The sequence below is a fragment of the Lemur catta genome, chromosome 1 (genome assembly GCF_020740605.2).
Source record: "Lemur catta isolate mLemCat1 chromosome 1, mLemCat1.pri, whole genome shotgun sequence".
Lineage (NCBI taxonomy): Eukaryota > Metazoa > Chordata > Mammalia > Primates > Lemuridae > Lemur > Lemur catta.
This window is the reverse complement of record NC_059128.1, coordinates 78,906,170-78,913,271: the sequence shown is the minus strand read 5'-3', so window position 1 is coordinate 78,913,271 and position 7,102 is coordinate 78,906,170.

Sequence of the window (7,102 nt, the reverse complement as noted above, 5' to 3'; positions counted from 1 at the left end):
CTCCCCTGAGCTGCTACTGCGCCATGTTGCCACAGAACTCTACAGAAGACAAACTACTCCAAAAGTCTACTGTCTCCCACTAGACTGTGGGCTCCTCAAACACAGGTTTGCTGCCTTGTTTGGCACTGCATCCCCAGGCTCACGGTCAGCCGTGGCATGAGGCAATCAATGAATATTTATAAAATGAGTGAAAACAAAACACAGCCCAAGAATCTGGCTTAGATTATTTGGTATGTAGATGATGACTTCAATCACCAAAATAAAGACACCTTTTTTTTTTTGAGACAGAGTCTCACTCTGTCACCCAGGCTAGGGTGCAGTGGCATCATCATTGCTCACTGTGTATGCACGCGCACACACACACACACACACACACACACACACACAATCCCTCACAGAGTCAATGTCTGTTCTATTGTGGGACTAGAGCAATTAGCTTCACCTCTCTGGACCCCTCTGTCTTTCCTGTGTTGCCTAATGCTATCTCGTAAGATTATTATGAAAATTAAGTAATTTAATAGAGAAGAAAGAACTTGGAAAATAATAGATGACCTTGCGAATATGGGGTATTATTGTCAGATCTTATTGTAATTCAGGAAAATAAGACATCAGTATTGAAAGTAGACCTGCTTACAGATATTTTCAAGCTAATGTCCTAATATCATCTCAATATGACTGTAAAGTGTCTTTTGCTCATCCTATCTCACACTTTATCTTTGTTTTTTTTTTCATTTTACCTTAAATAATTTCCAGTTCTGGGGCTAAGTCCAGACGTAATGATAGGCACAGATCCTTGTGTTCTGTTCAGGTGAAATGATGCCAGCAATCACATCTCTCTCTTCTCTCACCCTCTCTCTTCTCTCTTTCTTTTCCTGTAGAAGATATAAAAATCTATGTCTTCCTCTTCTAAGTGAAGGCCATAACACTCATCTCACTTTCCCAAGGGATCCAGATTTGCTTTCAACGCAAATATTGACATAACCCAAACTGCCAAGAGGAAGAGAATTAACCTACCAGGCACCTCCCCTCAATTAACTGCCTTGGGCTCCATTGTTGGGTTTTAGCCTTATCACTTATCATAGTTTGATTTCTAAACGTTCTCACGTTACAGATCAGGAAGAATGAAGTGATTTACCCAGAGTCAACAGCTAGTTAGTGGCTCAGCCAATTCTATCTCCCGAGACCCTCACTCCCAGTTCTAAGATACGTCTGGGCTGTGAGGTTAAAGGTAAGTAAGAGAAGCCTCTGTTTCTTCAGTATTTTATAGTCTTTCCAAAGATTTCCCTATACTTTCTTTCACTATCCTCACAACTTTCCTGTAAGGTAAGCAAGTCAGCCACTAATCCGATATTAGATAAAAAGAAAAATGGACTCAAAGAAGATGAGCAATTTGTCTAAAATCATACAGTTAGTTAGGGCAGAGCCAGGGTGAGAGGCTAGCTCTGGTCATTTCCATGGAAACTGGGCCTTATGACTTTCCTAAAGCCTAGAGCTTACTCCTGGTAAACTAGGTAGCCTGGCAAAGCCCAGCTTGAAAATAACTAGATGATTTTTAAAATAATAATAATTTTTTAATAATAATAGATGATTTTTATCTTTTCTGCTTTTACCTCTCCTTTGATTACTGGTAGAAGCAGCAGAACTGGAGAGAATGGAGGGATTTCCAATTTTAGTCTTAATAGAGCAGCTGCTATTTTCAGTTTTTGCCAAAAACAACTAAAAAGGCTGAACAAAATATAGAAAACAGCAGTTTGAAGGCATTGCAGAGGAACCAATGGAGGCAGGACTTGAGGGTCTATGATCCTTGAGAAAAGGGAAGCATAAGAGTTGAGCTCCACTTTCCTCCCAGCTCTTGTTTTAAGGGCATTTTATTTTTTAAATCAGAAGACAGACAAACAATACTTCAATAGTCTTATGATGTAGAAGAGATAGAAGGTGGAGTTTGGAGCAATCAAAATGGCTGCAATTTGAGGGGAAAATAATAAAAAGAAAAGAACTATGAAGAAGGAGCCCACAAACCTCCAACCAAGTTTCCAATTAATTGGCCAACTCATAAGTTGTATATATTCAAGACAAGACACCAAGAAACTAAGCAAAAGCAAAACAAAACAAAACAAAACAAACCTAGTAACAGTATTAAAGACCTAAGCAGAGATTTCAGCAGCTGTGTGGTGCTGGAGAAACTAATTTCAAGCCCTACTGAAGTAGATGGACTTGATAAACACCTCAGGCTTCTATTGTGACCCTAAAAGAGTCAAAACCTAGTAATAAGAAACATACCCTAGGAACTAAAGCTATGACTAGGGGAAAAGCAAAACTGAAATGACCAACACAATCAAGCCTAAAACAAAGCCTCCACAGGTTCAAGTTAATCCATTTCTAACCTATCTGCATGATAAAAGAAATGCTACCTCTCGTGAAAGATAAATAACATCATTAAAGCATCTATATATTTTCAACTACACTGTCCAGTATCTAACTTAAAATTACAAAGCATCCTAAAAAAAATAGGACCAAAGGACCTAAAACTAAGAGAAAAACAAACAATAGAAACAAACTCATAAATGACTCAGATATTGGAGATGTCATAGAGGGACTTTAAAATAACTGTAGTTAATTTTTTCAAGAAAATAGAATAGATGGACAAAATTGATGAAAAATAGAGATTTTTGAAAAGACAATTAAAATCTATAAAAAATAATTAAATGTACATTTTAGAAATTAAAATTAAGAACTAACTGAAAGGTTTAACAAACTGGATGACAAGGTTAGTGAACTCCAGGAGTGGTCAATAAAAAATACGTAAACAGAAGCACAAAGGTGGCCGGGTGTGGTGGCTCACGCCTGTAATCCTAGCACTCTGGGAGGCCAAGGCAGGTGGATCATTTGAGCTCAGGAGTTCAAGACCAGCCTGAGCAAGAGGGAGACCCTATCTCTACTAAAAATTGAAAAGAAATTAGCTGGACAACTAAAACTATACAGAAAAAGTTAGCCAGGCCTGGTGGTGCAGGCTGGTAGTCCCAGCTACTCAGGAGGCTGAGGCAGAAGGATTGCTTGAGCCCAGGAGTCCAGGGTTACAGTAAGCTATGATCACATCACTGGACTCCAGCCTACAGAGTGAGACCCTGTCTCTAAAAAACTAAAATAAAATTATGGAAAGTCAAAGGAATTAGCATAGTCAACACAATTTTGAAAAGGAACAAGATTGGAAGACTAATAGTGTACTACCTGATTTCAAGGCTGTTATGGATTGAATGTTTGTGTCCCCCTTAAATTGATATGTTGAATCCCTAACCCCCAGTGTAATGGCATTTGGAGACGGAACCTTTAGGAGGTAATTAGAGTTATATTACAGCATGAGGGTGGGACCCTCATGATGGAATTAGTGGCTTTATAAGGAGAGGAAGAGATTCCCCCGTCCCACGTAAGCACAGAGGTAGGGCCATGTGAGGATGCAGAAAGAAGGTGGCCATGTGCAAGCCAGGAAGAGAGCCCTCACCAGAACCCAACCAAGGTGGTACCCTTATCTCAGACCTCTAGCCTCCAGAACTGGGAGAAAATAAATTTCTGTTTTTTAAGCTACCTAGTCTATGGTATTTTACTATGGCAGCCCAAAGAGATTAAGACTATTACAAAGGGATAGTAATTAAGCCAGTATGGTAAGCCAGCTGGAGGCTGGAAGTCCAAGATGAGGGTGATAGCCTGGCTGGGTTCTGGTGAGGGCCCTTTTCCAGATTGCTGACTACCATCTTCTCTTTGTGTCCTCATATAGCAGAAAAAGGGCAAGAGAGCTCTCTGGGGTCCCTTTCATAGGGGCATTAATCCCATTTATAAAGGCTCCATTCTTCTGACCTAATTGCCTTCCAGAGCTCCCACCTCCTAATATAAGCACATTGGGGGTTAAGATTTAGTCCACAATACAGTATCAGAGAAAAAATTGACACATAGTTCAATGGGACAGAATAGAAAGTACAGAAATAGATCCATCATACATATATGGTCAATTGGTTTTCCACAAAATTGTAAAGGCAACTTATTGCAGAAAAGATAATGTTTTCTAGTAATGGCACTGGGATGATTGGATAACCATACGTAGAAAGAAAACCCCAAACCAGAAAACCTCAATTCATAACTTGCACCATATTTTAAAGGTTACTCAAAATGGATCATAGACCTAAATATAAAATCTGAAGCTGGGCCAGACATGGTGGCTCACACCTGTAATCCTAGCACTCTGGGAGGCCAAGGTGGGAGGATCACTTGAGGTCAGGAGTTCAAGACCAGCCTGAGCAAGAGTGAGATCCTGTCTCTACTAAAAATAGAAGCAAAAAATTAGCCAGGTATAGTGGCACATGCCCGTAGTCCCAGCTACTCAGGAGGCTGAAGCAGGAGGATCACTGGAACCCAGGAGTCTGAGGTTGCTGTGAACTAGGCTGATGCCATGGCACTCTAGCCTGGGCAACAGAGTGAGACTCTATCTCAAAAAAGAAACAAACAAAAACCTGAAGCTATAAAACTTCTAGGAAAAAAAAACTTAGGAGAAATCTTCGTGATCTTGGGTTAGGTAAAATTTCTTAAATACAACACAAAAAGCACAATTCATAAGTGAAAAATTGATAAATTGGATTTCATCAAAATTAGGAACTACTGCTGCTCTTCAAAAGACACCATAAAGAGAATGAAAAGACACACCACAAATAGGTAGAAAATATTTATAAATCACATATCTGATGAAAGACTTGTATTTAAAATATATTTTAAAACTCTGAAAACTCAAGAAAACAAACAATAAAGCAACTGGATAAATAAGTGGGCAAAAGACTTGAACAAACATTTTGCCAAAGAAAATATATAGATGGCAAAAAAAAAAAGACATATGATTTTAGTCATTAGGAAAAGGCAAATTAAAACCACAATGAGATACCACTACCCACCCCGTTCAAATGGCTAAAACTAAATGAGGAAAGGGAGGAAGGAAGGAAGGAAGGAAGAAAAAAGGGGGAAAGGAAGGATGGACGGGAAAGAGAGAGGGAGGGAGAGAGGGAAGAAGGATGGAAAGACAATATCAAGTGCTGATGTGTCTTCACAGCAACTAAAGCAACTAGAATTCTCATACACTGCTGGTGGGAATGGTTTCCATGTGAGTATGCAAAATAAATTACAAAACAAAACAAAACAAAACCCAAGCAACTTGAGAGGCCGAGGCAGGAGGATCACTTAAGCCCAGGAGTTGGAGGCTGCAGTGAACTATGATTGTGCCACTGCACTCCTGCCTGGGCAACAGAGTGAGACCCTACCTCTTAAAAAAAGTCAACTGTATTTGTAGATAATAAAAAAAAAAAAAGAAATTTAAGGAAAGACAGTTTACGGTACAACTGTTTAAATAGTGTATTGTATCTTCAACTTCTTTGTCTGTCTTCCCCTCTATTCTTTTTTTCTGGGATTCAAATTATATGTACCATTTGATGATATTCCACAGAATTCTAATTTTTCAGTTCTTTTTTTCTGTGTTTCATTTTGAATTGTTTCTATTGCTATGTTTTCAAGTTCATTAATTTTTTCTTCTACAGTGTCTAAGCTGCTATTAATCCTATCCAGTATACCTTTCATTTCAGATATTGTATATTTCATCTTCAGAGGTTCAATTTCAAACCTCTTTTTTATATCTTCTATTTCTCTTCTCATCAAGCTCATTTCTTCTTCTATCTTCTTGAACATATTTTAATACATATGGGATATATTAACATACCTGTTTTAATGGTTTTGTCATCTAATTATATCAACTGTGTCATTTCTGTGTTTGTTCTATTGATTGGTTTTCTTTCCCTTTGTTATGGGTCTCAAATAAAATTGCTTTTTTGCATGCCAGCTAAAGTAAGATGAGAGTTAATATGAGTTTTATGTAGTTGGGCACTGGATGTTTCTGTATTTCTTTTAATGTCTTTGGACTTCATTCTGGGATGTAGTTAAGTTGCTTAGAAATAGTTTGAATCTGTTGAAGCTTGCTTGTATGCTTTAGTTGGCTGGTCCAGAATGGCCATTAGGGGTAATTTGGGTCTACCGTAGAGGCAATCCTATTCTGAGAACGTTGCTCAGTGCCCCAGGAGGTTCCCAGCCCTGCATGAGGTCTGAGGATTTTTCTGCCTGCTCTTTTCCAGTAGTTCTTTCCCAGAACGCAATGGTTTCCTCACACACATACTGCTCAGCTTTCTCTCTGTGCAGCTATCTCCTCCCCAATGCTCTGCCCTGTGCTTCCAGCCACCTTGGCCTCCTGGAACTCTGAATTCTATGAGACTGGGCCTTTATCCCTCTCCTCTGAACTATGGCCTGGAAACTGTCCCCAGGCAATAAGCTGAGACAGCATAGGACTCATTTGGTTTGTCTTCTTTGGGGGATCACCATCCTGCACTGCCTGTTGTCCAATATCTGGAAAACATTGTTAAGTATATTTCATCAGCATATTTTAGTTGCTGAAGGTGAGAGGGTAAGTCTGGTCTGTGTTACTCTATCTTGGCCAGAAGTGGAAGTCTGTAAATAATTATTGAGTGCCGGCTATTGGGCTGGATGCAGCCTTAAGCGTTGAGGATAGACCCAGACAGACAAGGTCATGTCCTCCAGGAGGATGCGTTTTAGTGAAGGCCTGTGAAGACGAATGTTGGGTCCCACAGTGGGAATGAATACATTACAATGTTTTCACTTCTACTTTAAAAGAGGATTTCTAGCTCTAAAGCTGTAGCTTTAAACAGCAGCAGATTTTACAGGAGGGCGGGGGGCAGGGGGTAGAGAGACCGATATAAAAAATATTACCTACCAACCACTTTGTAAACAGAATGGCTATTTGGCCATAACAAAACTGCCTTAGTTTAAGAACTAACCTGGGTAATGGTGCCCGTTTCACAGAATCCTTATGAGGCTAAGTTAATTTATGTGAAGTGCTTAGTTTGATGTTGAGTGTGGATCGCTTTTCACCTCATTTCAGTTCAATTCAGCAAATACTTATGGACTCAAACCCACATCTCAGTGTGGTTTTCGGTGCCTTTCTACTTGCTCCTGTATAACTTCCATTGTTATTCCTATTGTCTTCTACCCTCAGATTCAGAAT